Source organism: Mobula birostris, chromosome 31 (assembly GCF_030028105.1).
Source record: "Mobula birostris isolate sMobBir1 chromosome 31, sMobBir1.hap1, whole genome shotgun sequence".
Lineage (NCBI taxonomy): Eukaryota > Metazoa > Chordata > Chondrichthyes > Myliobatiformes > Myliobatidae > Mobula > Mobula birostris.
The window spans coordinates 24,968,150-24,994,464 of record NC_092400.1 but is presented as its reverse complement, the minus strand read 5'-3'; positions in this window follow the sequence as shown (position 1 = coordinate 24,994,464).

Below are 26,315 nucleotides of genomic sequence, written 5' to 3'. Positions count from 1 at the left end.
CTTTCTTTCTTTCAGACCAATGTTTAAATACTTTATACTTTATTGTCACCAAACAATTGGTACTAGAACGTACAATCATCACAGTGATATTTGATTCTGCGCTTCCCACTCCCTGGATTACAAATATTAAATATTAAAAATACTAAAAATAGTAAAAATTTGAAATATTAAAAATTTAAATTATAAATCATAAATAGAAAATAGAAAAATGGAAAGTGAGGTAGTGCAAAAAAACCGAGAGGCAGGTCCGGATATTTGGAGGGTATGGCCCAGATCCAGGTCAGGATCCGTTCAGCAGCCTTATCACAGTTGGAAAGAAGCTGTTCCCAGATCTGGCCGTACGAGTCTTCAAGCTCCTGAGCTTTCTCCCGGAGGGAAGAGGGACGAAAGGTGTGTTTGCTGGGTGGGTCGTGTCCTTGATTATCCTGGCAGCACTGCTCCAACAGCGTTCTTATGCATGTCACTGATCCTGAAATGCCTTTGTCAAGTTCCTGAAATACTTAGTGATGAATGAGAAGGTTCAGTAGAGTTTTGATAGTGGTAACACTTTCTGTGGTCCATCTACATCGCAAGCCCCTCCACAGTTCAATAAATATTTTCAGCTTGAGACGTCAGTTGTACTCTTTTCCACAGACGTTGCCTGGCCTGCTGAGTTCCTCCAAAGTTTTGTGTGTGTTGCTTGGATTTGCAGCATCTGCAGATTTTCTCTTGTTTGTCAGTAAATATTTTGACTGAACTAGACTGCTGCACCAGATTGGTGATCCTAACTTGTGCTACACATAGGCGTAGCTGATACAGACGTGGACCTGTTTCCATCAATAGTGAGGTTTCCCCAGCTCCACAGAAATGCCTAAGTTTCGCCGTTACTTCTTTAACCATCTGGTTTGATCCTTTTTCATCCTCTGTCACCAATTGTCATGACAGCCTACGTCTCTTATGTAAGCATCAAGTAAACAATGCTCATTCCAGAGGTCTTTGTCACATGCTTTTCGTGTGCAAAAGGCATTTTACTTCCCTTTTGTCACCCAACCACTAGATGGAGTTTAACAATAAAATCACAATGTCTCTTAAAGTTTCTTAAAGTTACTTTTGGATTATTCCACAAATCAGTATCAGAATCAGGTTTAATGTGATTGACATATGTCATGAAATTTGTTAACTTTGCGGCAGCAGCACCATTCAATACATAGTAATAGAAAAAAATGTGAATTACAGTAATTATATAATTTCTGTAATTCATACTGTTCTATCATATGATATATATACTAGTTAAATTAAATAAGTAGTGCAAAAATAATAAAAAAAAAGTAGTGAGGTAGTGTTCTTGAGGTCAATGCATTCAGAAATTGGATGGCAGAGGGGACGAAGCTGTTCCTGACTCCTTTGCTTCCATCTGGTGACTCCTTTGAAATATCTTCAGAAACAGCTCTATTTCCACCTTTAATATCTTTATTTTTCCCTTTCAGGGTTCTTTTGAAAATCCTGACCTGGAATTACATGCAGGCTTTAGTTCTTTGCGGGAATGGGACCCGTTCTCGGGGTTCCACGACTGGCCGTTATTCGGCATGCCAAGGGTTCAACCTGAGAGTCTCAATCGTGTTTGGAAGCCTAAGATCTCGGGGCTCTGGAGACGGGTGGTTCGAGGGTCGGTGTCACGGCAGGAGACTTGCGTGTCGTTGGGGAAGCTGGAAAATTTTTCCCTGTGGGCCCGAGGACCCAAGGTCTCTGTGATTTTCGGACGCAGAGTTCGGAAAAAGTGATGAAACAGACATCTAACATCATAAGCCAGTGGGTTGTTGTTATGTCTCCCTATCACTGTGAAAATGGGGGGACACCTCCTTTTCCCTTATTAGAGAGAGAGAGAACCTGTGGTTTGTCAAATGTCGGATGAAATGCGAATCCTTTGGGGTAACTTTGGTCTGTGTCTTTGTTATTGCTTAACACATGCTTGAGTTTGGTAACAGTACCGATGCACTTTTTTTTTGCTGGTGGAGCTGGGGTGGGGATCGTTGCTCGCTGCTGCTTACGTGCAGGAGGGGGGTTCCGGGGGGGGGGGACTTTAGGGTTCTCACGTTTCACTGTCGTTCATTCTTTGGGGAACTTCTCTGTTGTTGTGGATGTTTGGGAAGAAAAAGCATTTCAGGATGTATATTGTATACATTTTTCTGACATTAAATTGAAACTTTGAACCTTTGAATCATTGGGTGTGTGCCTTAAGGCTTCTGTACCTCCTTCCTGATGGTAGCAATGAGAACAAGGTATGTCCTCAGTGATGGGGTCCTTAATGATGGACGCCACTTTCAGAGGCATTACTCCTTGAAGATGTCCAAGATACTATGGAGGCTAGTGCAATATGTGCTATCCATTCTGACACACAGTATGATGCCCACTGTGAAAATCCACGGTGTGGCCTGGGAAGTTTCAAAGTCTCTGCATGTATTCTGCAGGTTTTAGGAGCAGCTTCTTCCCTTTCACCATCAGATTTCTGAACGGACAATGAACCCATGAACACTATCTCACTATAGTTTGCTCTCTTTTTGAACTACTTACTTAACGTTATTACGGATACTGTATACCTATTTCTTATTGTAATTTATAGATTTTCATGGATCGCAATGTACTGTCTCTGCAAAACAACAAATTTCACGACATATGCCTGTGGTATTTAACCTGATTCTGATTCTGCCAGTGTGGAAGTTTGGGTCCAGATTTTATTCTGATCCATATAGATTTTTTTTCCTTTATGTTTCAGGTGTGAGCAAAGTGCAGCCACAAGTTGAGTAGTATGTAGAGAGAGGAAGGAGCAAGCAGGAGGCTTTATTCCTGCTGCAGTTCCAGTACCAGCTATTACAGTCCACATTAAGATATAAAGAGCATCCTGGGTTTAAGTTGTTGCATTCAATACACACAAGACACATAACCAGTGTTAAATAAGCTAGATCATAATCCCAAAGAAAAACAGCCAGAGACCAGAAACTGAATGGCTACTTAGGCTAAGGCATTTCAGAATAATTTGCTGGGACGTGCAACACCCAAAAGGGGAAAACACACATGCACAAACGCACACCCCCACAGAAATTGTTCAACCACTATAGTAAACACTTCATATTTATGACATGTATGGAAACACATACTTGTACACTAATGGAGAGTTTCAGAACTCATTGGAGGAGACTAACCTACCCCTGTGCACTGCAAAATCCCATACATTGGAGGGGAGGTGAAGGTGAGATAGTTCATGGTCTTTTTTATTAATTTATAGGATATGGCCTTCATTCCTGGAGTTGGCATTCATTGACCATTCATCACACCCTGTGAGAGGGCAATCAGTCATCTTCTAGAATTGCTACAACGGGTGAAGCATCTCTCAAAGTGCTGTGTTGATGACATCTCACTCAGACATTTAGTGTTTCCATGTGATGTTTATGTATTTCTAAGTGGTGGATTTCATGGATTTGTACATGGTTAAGTTTTGAAGTAGTTTCCTTACTTTCCTTTATATATTAATTTGCATGATATAGTACACCCCTGGCAACCGGGGCACTGATTGTTAGTTCCTAGTTGCCCATCAAATCATCATCATTATGTGCCATGTTGTATGACATCATCATTATGTGCCATGTTGTATGATGTAGGCGATCTTGGTCTTTCCATGACCATGATTGTTCTTGGCAAATTTTTCTGCAGAAGTGGTTTGCCATTGCCTTCTCCTGAGCAGTGTCTTTACAAGATGGGTGACTCCAGCCATTATCAATACTCTTCAGAGGTTGTTTGTGTGGCGTCAGTGGTTCCATAATCTGGACTTGTGAAATGCACCAGCTGCTCATATGACCACACACCACCTGCTCCTATGACTTCACATGACACAGATTAGGGGCGAAGCAGGTGCTGCACCTTGCCCAAGGGTATCCTGCAGGTTAGCCGAGGGAAGGAGCACCTTATACCTCATTTGGTGGAGACTTATCTCCACCCTGCCACCCAAACCCATCGACTAAGAAGGCATTAAAGATTCAACCACATTGGTAGGTCTTGAGTTACATAACACAGGGCAGGTAGGGATGGCATATGTACTTTTCTGAAGGATATTAGTAAAACAAATAATTTGTTATGACAATGTAGAGGTTGATGCCTACTAGTTTTTTCCCAAAAAATGAAATTGCTGATTTATTTAAATACTTGTATTTAAGTTCTTTAGTATCATAATACAATAACAGTTTATGTGTCTGGATCAATTAGACAAGACTCTGGCTGCTTGTTCAGTACTTAACCAGCTGATTTAACTAGTCCAGCACACCTCAGCATCTCGCAGATTACAAATGTTTCCTGGTTATGGTTTTCTTAATTTAAGTGGCATCCTCATAGAACAAGTACTCCAGAGTGCAGTCATTCACGGTAAATAGGAGCTGGATTAACCTTCCAGAAAAAGCTTACCTGATACTGTTTGCCCTAAGAATACATTTTTCCTTGGAGTCCATGAACTAGTTCCAATTTCTACTTGCAGATACTCTGCCTGGAGAACTTACTTCAACACCAATAAATTCACTGAGCATTCTCTGTAATCTATCTGTATTTCCTTTCTAGTCAGTAGTCCGAGAGCTCTCTGTTCCTCTGAGAGCTTTAACTCAGAAACACCAGATGTATACAAGACTGTTTCTCAGGCAGAAGAGGAGGGACCAGCATAGAAGGCCCATGGTAGATCTAGCCCTGGTAGGAGCTAAGGGACTGCTATTATTTATAAAACACTGCATATTTAATGTGATGGGAAAATCCACAACGACACTATGAAAGGCATTGAATGCAGTGGAAAGTCTTAAATACACGTCCTCTCCTACCACTGATCGGTGAAGCCAGCTGGGAGGGAAAGACGAAGGGCTGGAGAGGAAGGAATCTGATAGACCAGAGGAGAAAGGGAAGGAGGAGGGGACCCAGGGGGAAAAAATAGGCAGGTGAAAAGAAGTAAAAGGGCAGAGTGAAGAATAGAGGAGTTGCGGGGGGGGGGGGGGGTGATATTTTGTTCACCGGAAGGTGATACCGATATTCATACAATCGGGATGGATGGCACCCAGATGGAATATAAGGTGTTGTTCCTCCTCCCTGAGGGTGGCCATGGATGGACATGTCAGAACAGGAATGGGAATCAGAATTAAAATGTTTGGCCATTGGGAGGAGTCACTTGTGCGGATGGTGCAGAGGTGCTCGGCAAAACAACCAAATAACATTACCTGCAACAGCCCCACCATGCTGTGAATTTGATAATGTTTATAGACACCATTTTGAAAGGCATTAACCACTAGACATCCAAAACCTTCTCCTGTTCCAGCCAGCTGGTCCAGTTCCATGTGTTCCCACTTGCTGAAGAGATTGCTGATGGTAGAGATATATTTGAGTTGGATTTATTTGGGATGCTATTCCAGGGACTTGTGAAGTAGGCTGGAGGTACAGAAACGCGTAGAGCAGTGTTTCAGTGGCTGTGTATCAATGAAATAAGCAGGAAAACTAAAAATACTTAATTAGTGGGCCAACGAATGGCAGATGAGATTTAATTCGGACAAATGCGAGGCGTTGCATTTTGGTCAGTTAAGCACTGGCAGGACTTACACGGTAAATGGAGAATGTTGTAGAACAGAGGACTTGAAACATGATGATGATGTAGAACAGGGGGACCCAGGGGGCACAAGCACGTAGTTCCCTGGAAGTGATGACACTGGCAGACAGGGTGATAAAGAATACCTTTGGCAGGATTGCCTTCATTGGTCAGAGCACGGAGTACAGTGGTTGGGATGTCATGTTGCAACTGTAGAAGTCATTGAAGCATTGTGTGCAGTTCTGCTAATCATTGCAACAGGAAAAATGTCTTTAAGCTGGAAAAACTGCAGGAAAAATTTACAAGGATGTTACTGCGATAGGCTGGGATATTTCCTGAAGTGTAAGAATCTGATGAGTAATCTTATAAAAGTATATAAAATCACGGGGCTGTCTATAGGGTGGATGGTTACAGACCCTTTTTCACAGGATATGGGAGTCTAAAACTATAGCGTATACAGTTAAGGTGAGAGGGGATAGATTTAAATGGGACCTGAAGGTAGTGCATATATGGAACGAGCTGCCTGAGGAACTAGTAGGGATAGATAAAATTACAATGTTTAAAAGACATCTTAACAGGTAGATGTATAGAAAGGGCTTAGAGCAGGGTTTCCCAACCTTTTTTTGCCGTGGACCCCCATCATTAACTCAGGGGTCAGTGGACCCCGGGCTGGGAACCCAGGCTTAGAGGGATATGGGCAAATGCGACTTTCTTGGATAGCCATATAGGTTGGGACAGGTTGGGCCGAACGGATTGTCTCCTTGTTGTATGACTCTCTGACTCTGTAAGTGGACGTAGATGATCCAGATAGTTGCTTAAACTAATTCATGGCCAAACAGCACACAAGGAAAAGGAATTAGCCTGTATAGGGTTTAAAACCCTATGGTACTGTCTACTGTCAAATCTGAGTGTCTTTCACATCTGTTCAAGCAATCCTTTGGGGTCAAGAATCATTTACTTCCATTACAGTTTATTGACGCTGGAGGCTGATGAGGCCCATGTGGAACTTATGGATTCTACTGTCGCTGGTGCAGGATGATGCAAGTATGTCCATAGTTCACAAGGTGACACATTCCTTCCACCACTCACATTGGATTCTGGTACAAACCTGATTAATAGACATACAGTTCTCAATATCACTCTGTGGTCGAGTCAGGAGTTCCTATAAAGATTTTGCATTTTTAAGGAGAATTTCAGTACCTCCTTGAATTATGTTGTCTTATCTACCTTATAATCTCTTGCAGTGACAGAGCTCAGAGTAGAGAGTTTGTTTCAGAACTCTGGTGCCACTACAGTACTGTGCAAAAGTCTCAGGTGTGTGTATATATATACACACACAGTTAGGACGTCTAAGACTTTCACACAGTACCGTATTTCTCAATGTGGAGCGGAGAGTGAGTTCGTAAATCCTTCAGGAGAAAAGGATGTTGGGAATGGCAAGGGTGGAGCACCATGAGAGGGGTGTGGGAAGGAGCGCCAGGGGCAGGTGGTAGCAGGGGTGTAGACGCACCCAGCCCTGAGACGCCAGGCAAGGTCATTTGTTTCCAAACAATTGGTTTGTTGATGATTACACAATGTCTCTCTGGTGCTTCTCATTCTCTCCCCTCTCCCTTCCTCGTTTCCCAACCATGATTCCCCTCTCCCTGCCCCCTTCCCACTCTCAGTCCGCAATAGGGGCCCATATCAGAATCAGATTTATCATCACTCACAAATGTCATGAAATTTGTTATTTTTTTGTTTTATGGCAGCAGTACAGTGCAATACATAAAATTACTATAGTACTGTGCAAAAGTCTAGGCACCCCAGCCATATATATGTGCCTGAGACCTTTACACAGTTTTTAATCAGGGCCTCAAGGCAGGAGATGTTAGCCTGAGAGAAGATTCTGAGATTTGAGTGGTCTCTCTTGAGATATAGGAATTTATTTACACTTTTAACGTCCGATCAGGGTCCTTTAATTTTAGGGGACAGCTTTGCACAGTGCAGGCAGAGGGCGAGTGCATACAGTATCTTTACTATTGTACAACAGTCATCATACTGCCCTTAGGTCTTAATCAAGTGGCAAGAAGACGGGAGATGAAACTTCACCACATGGGAGCTCCATGCACACATAGGAGGGCATGTGCAGTCATTTTCTCTCTCTCGTTTCTTCTGTCTGTCTGTCTCTCTCATTCTCTCCCTTTCTCACATACACATAAAAACACTCACAAGCAAAAATCTTGGTGACAGTGCGGCACATACTTGGTCAGCAGTGGTGAGCAAGAAACAGCTATTCATCTGAGAGGGGGCAGGTGTGTAGCTGGGTGGAAAACTAAGAGAGAGAGGGTTGCCTGGAGTAATGAAAGAAGGCAGGAGTGGCAAGCAACACATTAGAAGTGAAAGGAAGAAAGCATAAACAATGGAGAGGTGAGAGTGTGACTGAGGGTTGGAACTGAACAGGGAAGGAGTGAAGGTGAAGGGATATGGCAGTAGAGGTGATCGAGATTGCAAGGGATTACAGCGTTGAAGGAGGAGAAGATGGTGGCATGACGCAGCGCGCGCAGCCGCTCCGGAATGATACCTGTATTTGTTAAGAAGGATACCGTGCACAATTCTGATTTGACGGAGAGAGACGTGAGAGCGCGAAGGAATATCTGGAGAAATTTCTGAAATGCCCGCTTCGCTGCCGCTGCTACTGTGTGGTCCGGAATCTCCAGAGCAGTAGGCCTCTGAGTCCTCGGCTTTGCTTGTTTTGGCGGCCAGGACGAGGTCAAAGGTGCTCGGCAGAGGATAGTGCTCGGGAGGCTGTATTGGAGGGGCTGGTCAGAGGCTCGAAGTTTTCGGATGGACTCAGTCAGCTGTGGTCAGCTGCTTCCAATACATTGGCAGTTGTCAGTTGTCGGTGCCTGGAGGTTTATGGCGGGGGAGTTTCTCCCTTTTTGCCGCTGCTATCGGGGACTATAGGAGTCGATCAGGACTTGAGACTTTTTTTTACCGTACCCACGGTCTGTTCTTTATCAAGTTATAGTATTGTTTTGCACTGCTGTAACTATTTGTTATAATTATGTGGATTTGTCAGTGTTAGTCTTTGGTTTGTCCTGTTTTTGTGTGATATCACTCTGGAGGAACTATGTATCATTTCTTAATGCTGGCACAAAACCGCCCTACCTGGCGCGGCGTCACCCACAAGGGCTGTCGAGCTTACGAAGCAAGGCGCATTGCTGAAACACAACATAAGCGCGAGCTGCACAAGTCCAAAGCCACCAGCGCAACAACTGCAGTGCCTAGACATGTCTGCCCAACATGTGCCAGGACATTCTGTGCCCGAATTGGTCTGACCAGTCATCTTCGGACACATTGCATCCAGTCTCAAAGTGACTAATGCTGTTGAGGTCTTCATCGACGATGATGGACGAACCACCATGCCTTAATCACTCTATGACATATATGCATTGAAAGTCTTCTAGAAAACCTTCTCTGAGTTTTTCCCAGTGTAAGGAGGAACAGAATTTCATAGGCTATTAAATGATGTATGTAAAATATTCTTGGAGACTGTACAATATGTCTTTCATATCACATTGCAATAATTCTTGTCTGTACTCCTGTATTCTGAGTTCCTCCAACATTTTGTGAGTTGCTTTCTTAAAACAATTTAAGTTCACACCTTGAGGCAGATTTTGTTTTCTGACTCAGGCAACATTTCTTCCTTTGTCTCTTTTGATCTGAAAAATAATCACTATATCTTCCCCCATTTTCGGTCCAATATCAGGCATCATTCTTTGCAGTCGCAGGTTATCCAGATTCATTGAAAGTCCATATTTGTCCCTAAATGGGTCTTAATGTGGAGACCCACATTAAGGGAAAAGGGAAAGACTGTGATTTCTACCAATCAGTATTGCTAGAGCTTACTGTTTGAGTAATGTTTCCCTAACCCACACGTACAAAGGGTTTAGAATAAACCATCTGTTTAGTTTTCAAACGCAGCAACAAAAATCAGGATTCAGGTCAGAGACAAACTGGTAATGAGTTTTTTCTCTACTTTAACCGATCCTGCAAATCCCTCATCAGCTGGGGATCTTTGAATAAGGAAATTATTCTTCATTTTCATTACAGCAGGTAATTTAAAGCAGAAAGCCTGATGTTCAAATTAAATGAGGTTAGATTTCCTCTGTAGAGTGTGCATTTTATGTCCTACATGTGCCTGGACCAATTCTAGGTACAGGTTTATATCTAAACATGCAAACAGCAATGTGGCAACTTCATTGCTTCCGACCTCTTTCCCATTTTAAAGAATTTCCCACACCTAATGCTCCCCTTCATTTCCTTGATAAACTATTCCAAAAGTTCAAATTCAATTGGTTAAATCAGTAGGATTTGGAACTGCATCTTGCGTGATATGAATGCAGGAAGCAGACCAACCTCTTTAGGGAGCAGAACAGAATTTGTATTAATTTGCTGCTTGGCTTAGTAACAGATCTCAACTATTATACTCTCAAGAGAAAAGGTCAACAGGCAACTCCACCATTGGCTGATTCTGCTCTCCGGCTTCCAGGTGCTCGCTCTCTATCGAGCATGTTTGAACCTTCCCATTCGCACCATCCATCTGTAATATCAATACCACAACACTTACGAAGTAGTCATACACAAGGTATCTCAGTCAAAGACTGGAGTTTAAGAGTAATTTCTGAGCCAAGAAACAATCAAAGGAAAAGAGCAAAGCACAGAGGAGGATAAAAAGTGCTCCATCATTGAATATTTTATAACTTCTTGAACAACATCAGAATGATCTAGTCCAGATATAATTAGAGTCTGTGGCTAAATTTTTGATATTCATGTTAATTAAACATAGATTGTGCGCCATCTGGAGACGGCTCCATATTTCATTGTTATTCAGAGAGGCTTAAATGCTGGTCCTCGGCAGTTCTGATCACCTCATCTGGGGAGGAATATCATTGAGAGGGGAGTGCAAAATTGTGTATTCAAATACCATTCTAGGTGTCGACAGCTTGGATTGTAAGAAAATGACAAAGAAGATGGGCTTGTTTTCTTTGGAAAAGATCAGGTCTAACTAACTGTTTGGAGTCAAATATGAAGTTGTTAATAGGCAAGAATACAACACGTTTCTTCCACCACTCTCCCTTAAGGTAGCTGTACAATTAGAGAAGGCCGGTAAAGAGGCAGCACTACAAAAGGCAATTGGGATGCAGTTCCAGAAAGTCAGTAACCGGCTGAGTAGTAAGTCATTGAAATTTATTTCATTGAAAGAAATCGTTTATTGGGTCTAACAACTTTCCATCTCCTGAAGGTGTGCCTGCTGTCTCCCATTTTCAGAGGCTGTTCAACATTAACCAAGCAGCACTAGCTGAACATGGTTCACATCAAACAATTTCTCAAAAAAACACAAGAAAGTCTGCAGATGCTAGAAATCCAAAGCAACACACACACATTCGCACACAATGCAGGAGGAACTCAGCAAGTCAGGCAGTATCTATGGGAGAGAATAGATCGTCGACATTCCATGCTTCTTCAGGACTGGAAAGGAAGGGAAAGGTGCCAGAATAAAAAGGTGGGGTGGGAGAGGAAGCTAGCTTGAGGGCGATAGGTGAAGACAGGTGGGTGGGGAAGGTCAAGGGCTGGAGAAGAAGGAACCTGATAGGAGAGGAGAGTGGACAAAAGGAGAAAGGGAAGGAGGAGGGGACCCAGGGGAAGTAATAGGCAGGTGAAAAGAGGTAAAAGGTCAGAGTGGGGGATAAGTGAAGGCAGAGGGGGAGGGAATTTTTCTACTGGAAGGAATAATTTCTCAATCTCCATTCCATCATTAATGCATAAGCGTTGAAGTTGCCAAGTTTGGATCATGCATTTGACAGGGCTTCCTACTTCCTTGAGTTCCTTATTTAGTGCAGGGAATAAAACCTGTGTGTCAATCAAGCAGAGGTGCAAGGGAAGACATTATCTGCCCCACACCTGATGGACAATAATCATCATCAGGCCTAGAGTCAGAAGGATAAAAATAGCAGACATGTCTTACCTATTAACTAATTAATCAGCTGCAGCCTTTGGCTGTATGGTTTCACTTGCCACTATTTCTGACAGCATTCCCTTTATTAAAATACTGAGCCATAAAGCTTTGAGCCTGTAGCTTGGATTTTATTACTAAAAATGTATGTTTCTTCTCTTCTATCAAGTCAAATGCTGCACATAATGACATGATATGACATTGCAAATAAATTGCAATGACAGATGAGTGGGGGTGTCAGTAAATTTAATACAGATTTGTGGCAACAGAATGATTGAAGTATTGGTGCAAAGTTGTATCTCCTAGCTAATGCTTGGAGTGTAATGGGTTTTACAATATTTCTCTATTCAGAATAATTTAAATGGCACACCAGTGATTGTTTCATAGTTTCCTGAGTGGGTAATGCTTCAGAAAATAATGCTGTCAGCACAATAATGTCACAAGCTTCCTTGGTATGAAGCACCTTTATGGAGAAAAGTTGAAGGCTTAGGCAAAGAAGCGGGAGGAACTGGAAGAGATGGCCCCAGAAGTTTCTGCGGACCAAGGCGATTTCTTCCAGTTTGTACACGAACCAGCTTAGTCTTCTTTTCTCAACTCCCTTTCATCTTTTCAAGGTAGCTCGTGTTCTGCTGGAGTCCATGACCTACAGCTGCAGCTCAAGCTACGGTCCTCCACAGGCAGTGCGTTCTCTTTGTCGGACACACCGTGCGGCCTGGAGTCTTAAGAACCTAAGTACATAAGAAATAGGAGCAGGAGTTGGCCATCTGGCCCATCGAGCCTGCTCCGTCTTTCAATAAGATCATAGCTGATCTGACTATGGACTCGTCTCCACCTACCCGTCTTTCCCCATAACCCTTAATTCCCCTACTATGCAAAAATCTATCCAACCTTGTCTTAAATATATTTTCTGGGCCGAGATATCGGACAGTTTTGATATCTCCAGGTGTGGCCTTGAAGATTTGTGCCTTCAGGGTACATCCCCATGGATATCGCAGCTCCTTGCCAATGTCACCGAATGAAAGAAACATTGAAGACAGCACGCAGTGTGCGTTGCTGTTGGAAGAAGTCCCTTGCACTCGAGCGATCCTTCTCTCTCTCTCTCTCTTTTCTCTCGCTTCTTGTTGGTGAGTGTAAGCCTGACAGTCCAAGAGTCGGGAGGCTCGGAGAAGTGGCACGACAGATTGTAACATCGAAACAGCGAGCTGCTGGTCTCCTGCTCTCATTTGTAGCAGGAATGATATCGCTCTCTCCCTCAGTACTGAGAGAGAGCCTGTCCGATATGTCAAAGTGTTAGGGTGGACTGTAGTTTTTTTGATGGACTCCAGATCATGGTCTCTTTGGGGTCTTGCTTGCATGGCGGGGTGGTGGGCGGAGAATGCTTTTGCTGGAACAAGTGGGGGGAGGAGGAGAAGAGAAGGTTATGTCTTTGCTGCTGATTGTGCATGGAGAGAGGAGAGGGCTTGATGTTCTAATATTTTCTGCCATTCATTCTTTGTTTTTTTTTCTGTTTTGTGGAAGTCTGTGTAGAGTAAGAATTTCAGGTTATACACAGTATACACTCTTTGATATTAAACTGAACCATTGAACTATTGAATGGAAGGAAATGCAGCACTACATAAATCCAAAGCCACCTAACAAAACAGGGAGTGGAAGAGAAGGCACTGCAGATGCCTGAAATCTGAAGCAACACGCCCAAAATGCTAAAGGAATTCAACTGGCTGGGCAGTATCTGTGGAGCAAAATGAACATTTGATGCTTCAGGCCAAAACCCTTCATCCTGACCCTTCACCACTCCCGATGAAGAGTCTCGGCCAAAAACGTTGACTGTTCATTTTTCCACACTGTGCGTGTTGATGGTGCAGGAGAACCCAGTAAAAATACTAAGGTTGAAAGGCTATTGGTGCTTCCTCATTGAGGAGCATCCATCGTTTTTAAATGGCAAAGTTTAATGGAAACACAACAAAATGGGAAGATGGTAGAGAGCCAAGAAGTGATGAGTTCAGCACTTTATCCTAAAGGAAGTCATTGCTGTAAGAACGTCTGCATTGCGAACTAAGTAAGACACAAATGAAAATCTAATTCCTAGTTTAAAACATAGACAACAACCAGAACACACACGCAAGATGGCTGATGACCTGAAACGTCGACTGTTTATTCTGCTCCATAGACGCTGCCTGACCTGCTGAGTTTCTCCCATACTTTCTGTGCCTTATTCTGGGTTTTCAGCATCTGCAGAATCTCTTGTGTTTACAACTAGAAATGTGTTTCTCTTGATTTACAGAATCTATCGCTGCGCACAGGAGTTTGTAAGATTGTTTTCAAAATACATATTTATATGAAACAATATATAATTGTTGCATTTTATGTAACAGTTGAATATCTGAACCCCTGCAAGAATCCTTTGTTCAACTACCCTTTTGCATTGAGAGGAACTCTTCAGCACATCTCACTTCTGGTCCACAGAGAAGCAGCTGCAAGCCATGATCCCGTGAACTCCTTCCAGATTCTTCCACTCCTGTACTCATCAGGGGAAATACAGATGGCTAATTGATCTGCCAGCTCACATGGTCTGGGAAACCCATGTGGTCATGGAGGGAATATGCTTCATAAGAAGGGCAGGATTACACCTGGGTCACCGCAGCTCTCCTTACCATTTCACAGAACCTGCCCTGGACCCATCATATAAGTGTAATTGCAAAGAAAGCACGGCAGCACCTCTACTTCCTTAGGAGTCTGCGGACTTTCGGCAAGACATCAAAAACTTCTGTAGATGTGCAGTGGAGAGTGTATTTATTGGCTGCATCATGGCCTGGTATGGGAATGGGAACACCAATGCCTTGAATGGAAAATCCTACAAAAAGTGGTAGGCTTGACCCAGTACTTCATGGGTTAAAGCCCTCCCAACCATTGAGCACATCTACATGAAACACTGTCTTAGGAAAGCAGCATTCACTGCCAAAGATCCTCACCTCCCAGGCTATGCTCTTTTCTCACCACTGTCATCAGGTATTGAGATGAGAGTGGGGGAGATTCAAACAAGAGGACATAAGCTGAGAGTTAAAGGACAAAAGTTTAGGGGTAACATGAGGGGGAACTTCTTTACTCAGAGAGTGGTAGCTGTGTGGAACGAGCTTCCAGCAGAAGTAGTTGATGCAGGTTCGATTGTTGTCATTTAAAGTTAAATTGGATAGATATATGGACAGGAAAGGAATGGAGGGTTATGGGCTGATTGCAGGTTGGTGGGACTAGGTGAGAGTAAGAGTTCGGCATGGACTAGAAGGGCCGAGATGGCCTGTTTCCGTGCTGTAATTGTTATATGGTTATATGGTACAGGACTCCCACCACCAGGATCAAGAATAGTTACTCCCCCTCACCCATCAGGCTCTTGAACAAAAGGGAATGAAATACACTTATTTATTGAGATGATCACTCAACCAATTACCTCACTTTAAGATCTTTTTATCTTGTTATTTCATGTTCTTATTATTTATTTCTGTTTATTTGTGTTTGCACTTGCACAGTTTCTTGATCTTTCATTGATCTCGTTATCATTACTATTCTATAGATTTAATGAGTATGCCTGCAGGAAAATGAATCTCAGGGTTGTACAGTTGAAGTCAGAAGTTTACATACACCTTAGCCAAATACATTTCAACTCAGTTTTTCACAATTCCTGACATTTAATCCGAGAAGACATTCCCTGTCTTAGTTCAGTTAGGATCACTACTTCATTTTAAGAATGTGATATGTCAGAATAATAGTAGAGAGAATGATTTATTTCAGCTTTTATTTCTTTCATCACTTTCCTAGTGGGTCAGAAGTTTACATACACTTTGTTAGTATTTGCTAGCATTGCCTTTAAATTGTTTAACTTGGGTCAAATGTTTTGGGTTGCCTTCCACAAGCTTCTCACAGTAAGTTGCTGGAATTTTGTTCCATTCCTCCAGACAGAACTGATGTAACTGAGTCAGGTTTGTAGGCCTTGCTCACACATGCTTTTTTAGTTCTGCCCACAAATTTTCTATTGAATTGAGGTCAGGGCTTTGTGATGGCCACTCCAATACCTTGACTTTGTTATCCTTAAGCAATTTTGCCACAACTTTGGAGGTATGCTTGGGGTCATCGTCCATTTGGAAGACCCATTTGTAACCGAGCTTTAACTTCCTGGCTGATGTTTTGAGATGCTGCTTCAATATATCCACATAATTTTCCTTCCTCATGATGCCATCTATTTTGTGAAGTGCACCAGTCCCTCCTGCAGCAAAGCACCCCCACAACATGATGCTGCCACCCCCATGCTTCACGGTTGGGATGGTGTTCTTCGGCTTGCAAGCCTCACCCTTTTTCCTTCAAACTTAACGATGGTCATTATGGCCAAACAGTTCAATTTTTGTTTCATCAGACCAGAGGACATTTCTCCAAAAAGTAAGATAATTGTCCCCATGTGCACTTTCAAACTATAGTCTGGCTTTTTTATGGCGGTTTTGGAGCAGTGGCTTCTTCCTTGCTGAGCAGCCTTTCAGGTTATGTCGATATAGGACTCGTTTTACTGTGGATATAGACACTTGTCTACCTGTTTCCTCCAGCATCTTCACAAGATCCTTTGCTGTTGTTCACTTTTCGCACCAAAGTATGTTCATCTCTAGGAGATGGAATGCATCTCCTTCCTGAGAGGTATGATGGCTGCGTGGTCCCATGGTGTTTATACTCGCGTACTATTGTTTGTACAGATGAACGTGGTACCTTCAGGCATTTGGAAATTGCTCCTGAGGATGAACCAGACTTGACATCATTTTCTGACCTCAGTACGATAGAAAATTTGTGGGCAGAACTGAAAAAGCATGTGCGAGCAAGGAGGCCTACATACCTGACTCAGTTACACCAGTTCTGTCTGGAGGAGTGGAACAAAATTCCAGCAACTTACTATGAGAAGCTTGTGGAAGGCTACCCAAAACGTTTCACCCAAGTTAAACAATTTAAAGGCAATTTCCAGTGTCATGGTCCAGTCCATGAAATCCGCATTTCAGTTCATGGTCCAGTCCATGTTCCTTATCCCAGGTTTTCCGGTTTTCCCCAGTTTCTGCTGAGGCAGTTGATTCTCGTTTGGGCTGGCTTCATAAATAGCTTCAGGATTCAGCCTCTGGCTGCTGGATTGTTCCTGTCCAAACCCCCTGTCTGAACCCCTTCTCTGCCCCTACCTCCAGAAGTCCTACCATGCCCCTGCAACCTGTGTCTGAAGCCTTGCCTCGCCTTGTGTTCCATGTCCTTGCCTCATCTGAAGCGTTGCCTCGCCTGTAACCCTTGCCTGCACCGCTGTCTAGTTCCATCGCCGGAACAAGATAAGGAACTGTCTACTGTTGTTTTGTACTGTCTCTGTATCCACGCCTTTGCTAGGTAGGTCTGGCTGTATGCCGCTACCTAATGTTGGGAACCATCTGTATCCACATCTTCGCTAGGTAGGTCCGGCCATTTGTCGCTACCTAGTGTTAGGAACTGTCTGTGTCCACACCTTCGCTAGGTAAGTCTGGCCATTTGCCGCTACCTTGTATTGGGAACTGTCTCGTCGTATTCTGCATTCTGTGTAATGAGTCCTGGCCCTATCTCCTGCACCCAAGGAGGTGTCCCGGCTCTGTGTTCCATGTTGTTGTCTCTCCCTTGACAAAGGCTCTGCGTTCCTATCTCTCCCTTGACCAAATCGAGGCTTCGGGGTCTCGTCCAGTCCTAGCCATGATCCAAGAACCTTGTCCTGTCCAAGCTATGGCTTTGTGTTCTCGTCTTGTCCATGTGTCTCGCCCAGCCCAGGAGTACCTTGCCCAGCCCGGTACTGGGGTTCCCTCGTCCTGTGCTGGAGTTTCCCTTGTCCTGTCCAGAAGTCTCACATCCAGTCCTGTTGTCTCTCCTCGCCCTGTAGCCACGTCTTATCCTCGCCTATTTCTGGAGTCCCAGCCCGGGTCAAGTCCCAGGTTCTGGGTCCTTGCCCAGTCTCTGGCTCGGAGTCCATACCCATGTCTCGAAGTACCCTAGCCTCGAAGAACCCAAGCCTCATCATGTCTTCACCTAGATCTGAAGTCTGAGCCCGAGTCAAGACCCAGGTTTCGGGTCCTTGCCCAGTCTCTGGCTCAGAGTCCATACCCAAGCCTTGAAGTATCCTAGCCTCGAAGTACCCAAGCCTCGTCATGTCCTCGCCTTGAAGAACCCCAGCCTCGTCATGTCTTCGCCTAGATCCGAGGTCCGAGCCCGAGTCAAGACCCAGGTTTCGGGTCCTTGTCCAGTCTCTGGCTTGGAGTCCAGGCCCAGACTCCTAGTTCCAAGTTCCATGTCCTGGTTCCGCTTTCCGAGTCAAGTCCTAGCCCAGAACCTGTATCTTTGTCTTGTCCAGGGCCTGTGTCATGTCCAGCATCCTTTCTTCTCCACTTCCCTTGCTTCCTTGTCACGCCTAGTCCTGTTCATTGTACTTCAGTGTCTGTGTCTTGCATTTGGGTCTGCTACCAATGCCCTCCCCGTATGGCAGGCAATGCTATCAAGTACTAACAAAGTGTATGTAAACTTCTGACCCACTGGGAAAGTGATGAAAGAAATAAAAGCTGAAATAAGTCATTCTCTCTATTATTATTCTAGCATTTCACATTCTTAAAATAAAGTAGTGAACCTAACTGACCTAAGACAGGGAATGTTTTCTAGGATTAAATGTCAGGAATTGTGAAAAACTGAGCTTAAATGTATTTGGCTGAGGCGAATGTAAACTTCTGACTTCAACTGTATATGATGACATATATGCACACCGCTAATAACTTGGACTTGCACCACTGATTGGTACAGTAAACGTGCAACATCGCTGTCTCTAAAATTAAGTTTCATTGAAGGTTATGTAATAAATTTCGAAGACAAACTATGATGCTCTGACTGTACTATAATGCATAATTGGCACCACTCACTGGGATGTTTTCCTACGTTTTACCTTTTAACTTAGTAACTGTAACAAATAGAAGTTTCACTGCATGTACTTGCAGCAGAACAATCAACAAGGACAACTGTATGGAACCTGAAGAGTGCTTTTGCATGTATCCTCAATCAACCCAGATATTTAGAGCTGTCCTGATGCTACAAGCTTAGAGCAGTGTGCTCCCAGCTAAGCAGGGCCAATGAAACCATCAGAGAAATTCAATCTCCTTTTCTGATTTAATTCTCGATAGTTTAAATGAAACTGGATTTCAAGGCCCTATTATGTCTGGAGCACGTTATTTTGACCAATTTCTTTGAGGTGACTTGAGCTGTGCAGGTTTAAAGTTCTCCTTCGTGCTCATGGTATTGCGGAGAGGGATGATGATGATGTGAGATCAGAAAGAGAGATGCAGAGATTGCTTCACAATATCAGCTAATGTGAGAACAGGAAGGGAGGTCTTCTTCTTCTTCTTCTTCTTCTGAAGCCCATTACCCATGCTAGGTCATAGGCAGCCAACAGTAGCTCACCACAGTCCTCTTGTCCTGAGACTGGCATTAAAGCTATCCGCAGGTGTAGCTCAACCTCGAAGATCTCTCCTCCCAGAGATGAGGTCTCCAGAGCCTCTGTTGCCTTTTCTGTAGCTCTGGGATTTTTCAGGATGGGGTTGCTAGCCCACAAGCCCAACCCTCTTCCTCTCGTAGCCAAGCTTTGCAGCGTCCATGGCGGCGTTGGGAAGAGAGGTGAGATAGGCAAATATTTGGTTACTACAGGAGAATGAGGGGTAACCTTATAGAGGTGTTTAAAATGATAAGAGATCAGGCCCCTTTCCCAGAGTAGAGGGTCCAATCTAGGGGCATAAATTTAGAGCGAGAGGGGAAAGATTTATGAGGCACTCAAGGAGCAGCTTTTTTACCCAGTGGGAGGAGTGTAATGGAATGCACTGACAGAAGAAATGCTTGAGGCAGGTACAAATTTTTCATTTAAGAAGCACTTCGATAGCTATGTGAAGGGGTGGGGCTTGGAGGAATATGGACCATGCATAGGTATTTGGGACCAGTTGGGGGGCATGGCCTCGATGGGCCTAAGATCCTCTATCTGTGCTGGTTTGCTCTATGATTCCAACAGACCCAAGGAGGTGCTTTTTGTGAATAAGATTAGATGGTAGGATATTTCGAGAGAAAGTGGAGAAAATGTGCTTGTTCGGGGCCTGGGGGAAGCACAAAGTTTTACCTCAATAGGCCAGGGATCGGAAAGGGAGAAGCAACAAGCCTGGTAGACTTCAACTTCAGTGACAGATAAATTCATGAGCTCCTTGCATTTGTTGCATACATGGGGGTGCAGGATAACGGAGAGAGGGATTTGAAAAGACAGCTTACACAAAACACAATTGCCAGTGGTTATCAATATATTCAGAATCAGGTTTAACGTCACCAGCATATTTTGTGAAATTTGTTGTTATGCTGCAGCAGTATTATACAATACATAATAGAAAAAATGTGAATTACTGTAAGTAAATATTTGCTTATTAAATAGCTAATTTAAAATAACTAGTGCGAGAACAGAATTAAAAAAGTAGTGAAGTAGTGTTCGTGGGTTCGATGTCCATTCAGAAATCTGATGGCAGAGCGGAAGAAGTTGTTCCCGAATCATTGAGTGTGTGGCTTCAGGCTCCTGTACCTCCTTCCTGGTGGTAGTAATGAAAACAAGGCATGACCTGGTGTTGGGGGTCCCTAATGATGGACGGTGCACTTTTTGAGGCATTAGTCCTTGAAGATGTCCTGGATACTACAGAGCCCAGTGCCCACGTGGAGCTGACTAAGTTTACAACTCTCTGCAGTTTATTTCCATCCTGTGCATTAGCCCCCGCTCCCCTGCCCACCCCCACACCCTCCACACCAGCCAGTGATGTAGCCAGTTAGAATGCTCTCTACGGTACATCTGTACATCAGAACAGAGAATAATTATGGCAGATAACAGTCAAGACCAGTGGTGGCTTCCATGGATCTGAGGGTGAATGGCTTAAAGAGGTGACTGCATCCCTTGAAATTTAAGAAAGTGTGGATGAAAGTTCCAACAATACTTGAATAATACAAAGAAGCAATCAGAAGTAATGAATCCGTAATTAAGATGATTGAAGTAATTATAGTTTGTATAAAATGTCAAAGTCAGAAGAGTGGCCATAACAGACTGCTGGAGAATATGTAGAGAGCAAGGGATTAAAAGAGGGAGAGGCTAGCTAACTCGAAGGAAAGAACCAGATTAATTACGTCTGAGACTGAGGATAAAAAGCAGCTGGCAGATTTGTTCCATTCACCCGCAGTCTGCTGCAGATAATCCACTTCTGAATCACATCACGCACTTTTCTAGGGCACTTTGTCAACACTTTCTGATGCACTGTCAACATTTGTTTTAAAGTTTCTCTGATAACTTTGCATTAAAAAAGACTAAGCTCTACGCTCCTCTACCTTGCTGGATGCGAGGGAGAGCTCTAAGAAGCATTGCTCTGCCGGGTGGTCCTCTCTACCTCGGTCCACGTGAGGAATAGGGGACGTGAGGATGGCCCAGAAGGGCGATGACTTCTGCAGGGGAGGCAAGAGAGGGAGGTCCATCTTACTTCAAAAGGGCAACATAGTGGTGTAGTGGTTAGCGCAATCTATTACAATTTTTTTCTGCAGCCCCCAGAACATCGCCAACGATCACTGGTGCCATCTTGAATGAGTGAATGCATAGTTTGTTGTCTGCTGCACTCTGGTTGACCTTTCACTGACCTTGTTATAGTTACTGTTCTATAGATTTGCTGAGTATGCCCTCAAGAAAATGAATATGTACTTTGATAATAAATGTTAATTTGAACTTTGAACCTTTTACATCAACTGAGAGCTGGGTTCAATTATACCTGTATAGGTAAAGGAGTTGTATGTTCTTCCTGTGACCATGTGAGTTTTCTCTTTCCAGGTGCTCCAGTTTTCTTCCATGTTCCAAGGACATAAGGATTAGTAGGATAATTACTCACATAGTTATAACTGGGTGACGCAGGCTCGTTGGGCCAGAATGTGCTGTATTTCTAAAATCTAAAAGGTATTCTCTGTGCAACAGGCATTTGTCATTGTTTTGGTTATCCTCCACTTGGATCTTCAGTGCCATGTTTGAGAACCTCACTTTCCTCTCACTCTTTCATGTTGGTTTCATTTCCAGTAATCGCACTTCACACCTGCAGTGGAATCAAAGACTGAAGTCTACATTTAGCCCGAGGCCAATGGTCTGTTATCCACAGCTTGAGTATGAAAACAGGAGCTGCTGGAACACTTAAAAAGAAGTATCTGAGCAACCACTTGACTCACCAGGATGTGGTAGGCTATGGACCAAGTGGAGTCAAATAAGATCAGTGGTCAGAATAGACCTGATGGGTCGAAGAGCCTGTTTCTGTCTGTCTGAATTTGTAATGTGTAGAGAATGATAATCATTCATTCATTAAAGAAATACATTGCTAATTTCAATTAGAAATGATCCTGAGTCAGTTTGAGAAGCAGAGAGCATAGCGGACAGCGGACAACAATTCCACGACACCCTACACATGCAGCAACTGTGGCAGAGCCTGCCGTTCCAGGATTGGCCTCAATAGCCACAGTCGACGCTGCTCGACAAACCAGTGACTACCAGAGGTGCAGTACCCATGGTCGACCATGTCTCGACAGAGATCACACGCACACATATTTAATGCCTTTGACTAAAATTAACCCTCTGGATAACAAAATCTCTTCCACTGGAAGTCTGTCTACATAATTGATGAAGCAATACAGTTACAGCTGGAATAACCCTCCATGCTCACACGACAGTGAGGCAAGCTTGTGGTGTTAATGTTTGTTATGCTCCTGGTCTGAAAATGAAATGCCTGTTCTTCACAGGGTTAGCAATTCACCTTGGCATCAGTCATACATGGAGAGTTCTGTGATGACACAGATCTCCTGTCAGATTATTTAGCCCTTGTTGGGATGGATCCTGTCTGCTCTTGGGACGATCTGCTCTTGTCACTGCTGGTCCGCAGAGTGATGGCTGTGACCTGGGGTCGAGAATAAGCTGTCATTTCCCTACTGAGTTTTCATGGGATTATTAGCACACAGCAGCTATTGGTAACCTGCTTTAAATACATAGAATTGGCACTGTTCGGTTGTAGGAGGAAAGACATGAACTGAAGCAATGTTTGACGCTTCTTTTCTTGAAACAGAAACATCCCATACCTGATGCCATTCTGGAACCCATTTCAGTGAAAACATGGCACATGGAATTGAATCCAATAAAATTCATTTAATAGAAATCTGAGCTGGCGTTGGGCATTGCCATGGTTTGAGGAATATTCAAAACTACTTTCAGTGTGATTAAGGCAGAATGACATGAACCTCTTTGGAAGTTACTGCTAATGGTAGTCGTGCAATCATTTGAGTCGATTTTGATGTCCTCCCAAGGGATTTTTCCTTTAATGGAGAATGCCCATGCATGACCTTTATACAATGTGGGGAGCCTGATGCATGGGCAGCCACCACATGGTCCTTCACAGATCAAAATCCTGAGACATAGCATACTAGACAACTGGGGTCCCGTCACTGCTACAGCTTTCCTCCATCTTCACTGCTATCAACATCTTCTGCCAGCTCCACCACTGAGGTCTTGGCTGGATCACTGTTCATCTGGAACTTCTCTCTTGACCTTACCACCATGGGTGAACCTACCTGGAGCTGAGCTCCAGACGTCGTTGCTGTCGGAATCTCAGGAGATCTCAAGCCTCACCACCACGACAAGGTGACAATCCTCGGAGAACTGCTGATATACCACCTAAGTCCCACGTGATGGCCGTTTTCTGATTGAGCTTCCTTTTTGACGGCTATTGTTTCTAACAGAAACAGACTCATGATAGGTTCCTGCCAGGAACTCTCCAGATTTGATCTGAGCTGTGGGAACTTGAGACTGAACTCCAGGTTACTGCAGTAGGAAGGACCCCTTCCCTGTCAGGCCAATTTGTGTGCACTTACAGTTATGCCAGTACAAGTGCCTTGCTGCAGACTAAACATTCTCACATTGCAAAGATTCATTGAAAGATTTCGAGGCTAGTAAGTGGATTGCATACCATCACATTTTTGTGTGCTACAGCATTCAATTACAACAAAAATTCATTGTGAAGGAAAACCATGTAGTTGCACAAAATATGTGATGTTTTCCTCCAGATCATCTATGTATCTGACACATTCATGCACAGTAATCTAGACGCATCACTACCTGGCTGTATACCAGTATACCAGGCTGAATCACTGTCTGGTATGGGAAATGCACTTCCCTCAATCGCAGGACTCTGCAGAGAGTGATGCGGACAGCCCAACGCATCAGTGGATGTGAACTTACCATTACTCAGGACATTTACAGTGACAGGTGCATAAAAAGGACCCGAAGGATCATTGGGGACCTGAGTCACCCCAACCACAAACTGTTCCAGCTACAACTAGCCGGGAAACGGTACAGCAGCATAAAAGCCAGGACCAATAGGCTCCAGGACAGCTTCTTCCACCAGGCCATCAGACTGAATAATTCACACAGACAGAATTGTAGTTCTAAGCTATATTGACTGTCCTGTTGTACATACTATTTATTACAAATTACTATAATTTGCACATTGCACATTCAGGCAGAGGCATTACATAAAGAATTTTACTCCTCATGTATATGAAGGATGTAAGAAATAAAGTCAATTCAATTCAATTTGAAAAATTTGTACCTTTGGTAGTCAAACAATGTTCAATAAATGACTTGTTCTATGATTCTGGTCAATGCAGATCCACTCACACAAAAGCAAGTCTTCATGGTTTGTTTTGACATTAACAAACAGCACCAATTTCTCACTAAACCCTTGAACCCTCTTGTCAGACCCCACCCTCAGACCGATCTCTTATCATCCCTATCCCATAACTGACTTTCAGTTGGCTCTCGCCACTTCAGTTAACCACTATGACCTTGACCAAATTTCCAACACCCCTCTTCCCCACAGCCCTGCTCTCTTCCTGTGCCTTTTTGCCACAGAAAGAAACCCCTTTGTAAGGGTCACTCTGTGCACAAAAAATCGAGTGCTCTTGAGTGAAATATTGATTGATATTTTATACTTGAGCCACATTGCCCATTTAACAAACCTACTATGCCAACATGTAAGCACCAGTCCAACGTACGTAAGGAATTTCTTATTAGATCGGTTACTATTGCACAACCATCAGACTCTTAAACAAAGGGGTTAATTACGCTCACTTGCCCATCCATTGAGATGTTCCCACAACCAATGGAATCCACTCCTCATCTTTTTTTCTCCACTCCTGCCGACAGATCTCGGCCCGAAACTTCAACTGTACTATTTTCCATAGATGCTGCCTGGCCTGCTGAGTTCCTCCAGTATTTTGTGTGTCTCACCTAAAGGACTATTTATCTTGTTATTTCATGCTCTCATTATTTATTGCTATTTTCTTATATTTGCATTTGCACAGTTTGTTGTCTTCTGCACTCCAGTTGATCTTTCATTCATCCTGGTCCTGGTTACTATTCTGTAGATTTGCTGATTATGTCCGAAGGGAAATAAATAATAGGGTTGTACATTGTGAATTACAGTATATGTACTTTGATAATAAAACTTACTTCGAACTTTGAACTATGTCTCTGAATCTAATACATCATATCACCTCCCCCAGCTGCCCTGAAGTCAAAGTCGAGTTTATTGTCATGTTCACAACTACAACCCCAGATCCATAACATTCATAAGAAAAGCATAAGTTACAGAAAATTATACAAGAGAGAGCACAATTGGAATGAATAAGAACTCCATTGTAGTCCCAGACTCCCCTTCCAATATTTCTCTGCTACCTAAGTTTGCCCAGATCATGCACGCTCCCACCAGTGATATGACAACTGCTCTTATCATCTCTGCAGGTCACCAGCTGGTGAATTTAAGTGGAAGTGTGACTGACCTCTGCCTACACCTACGCACGTCATGACTTGCTCCTCATGCACACTGTGAACTCACCATCTCAGCACACATTGCACAGACGGCAACAGGGCCCAAGTTGGCACAGTTTACTCCAATGATCTCACCAGGATTCATACCTTCCAGGAGTAGGAGGCACTGAACAGAAGCTACGGATACAGTCATCACTATTTACTCCATAGCTTAATGCAAGTTTTGCACAACAGAGGCTTGTTTTTTTCTTTAATATTAATGCAAATGAACCCTTCTTGGATTGGAAGTGGGTGTATTTGAAAAAGCCTAGATTTCTAGAGACAAGATTTGAGGCAGCTTTTTGTTTGTCATTGCCAATCTTCAAAATAACACTGTTGTGTAGAAATTGAATGCAATTTGCAAGTTGTGTCTCTGACTAACAAATTACTTCATTATCAGCTGACTTATGCTTTGTGAGATTGAACTAGTTCATCTTTGAGTAGGCTGCTTTTTCCTTTACTTTTTTTATATAATGTCAAAAGTACAACCATGGGGATTGTCACTATATTAATATTGGCAAAAGCTGTCATGTTGTGGCATGTAATGAGTATTGTGTAGGAAAAATCCTGAGGTTTACACAATTCCTTCCAGAGTAATGATTTTCTGCACTAATGTCTGAGAATCAGGGGCATGGAACAGAAAATCAAGAGAAATATTTCCGCATTTAGGGAATCCTCTAATTTAATATGGAACAATATGGAACCCTCCTGCCAGACGGCTGTGTGTGGATGAAGAACAATACCACAAGACATCCATAAAACTTCACCTA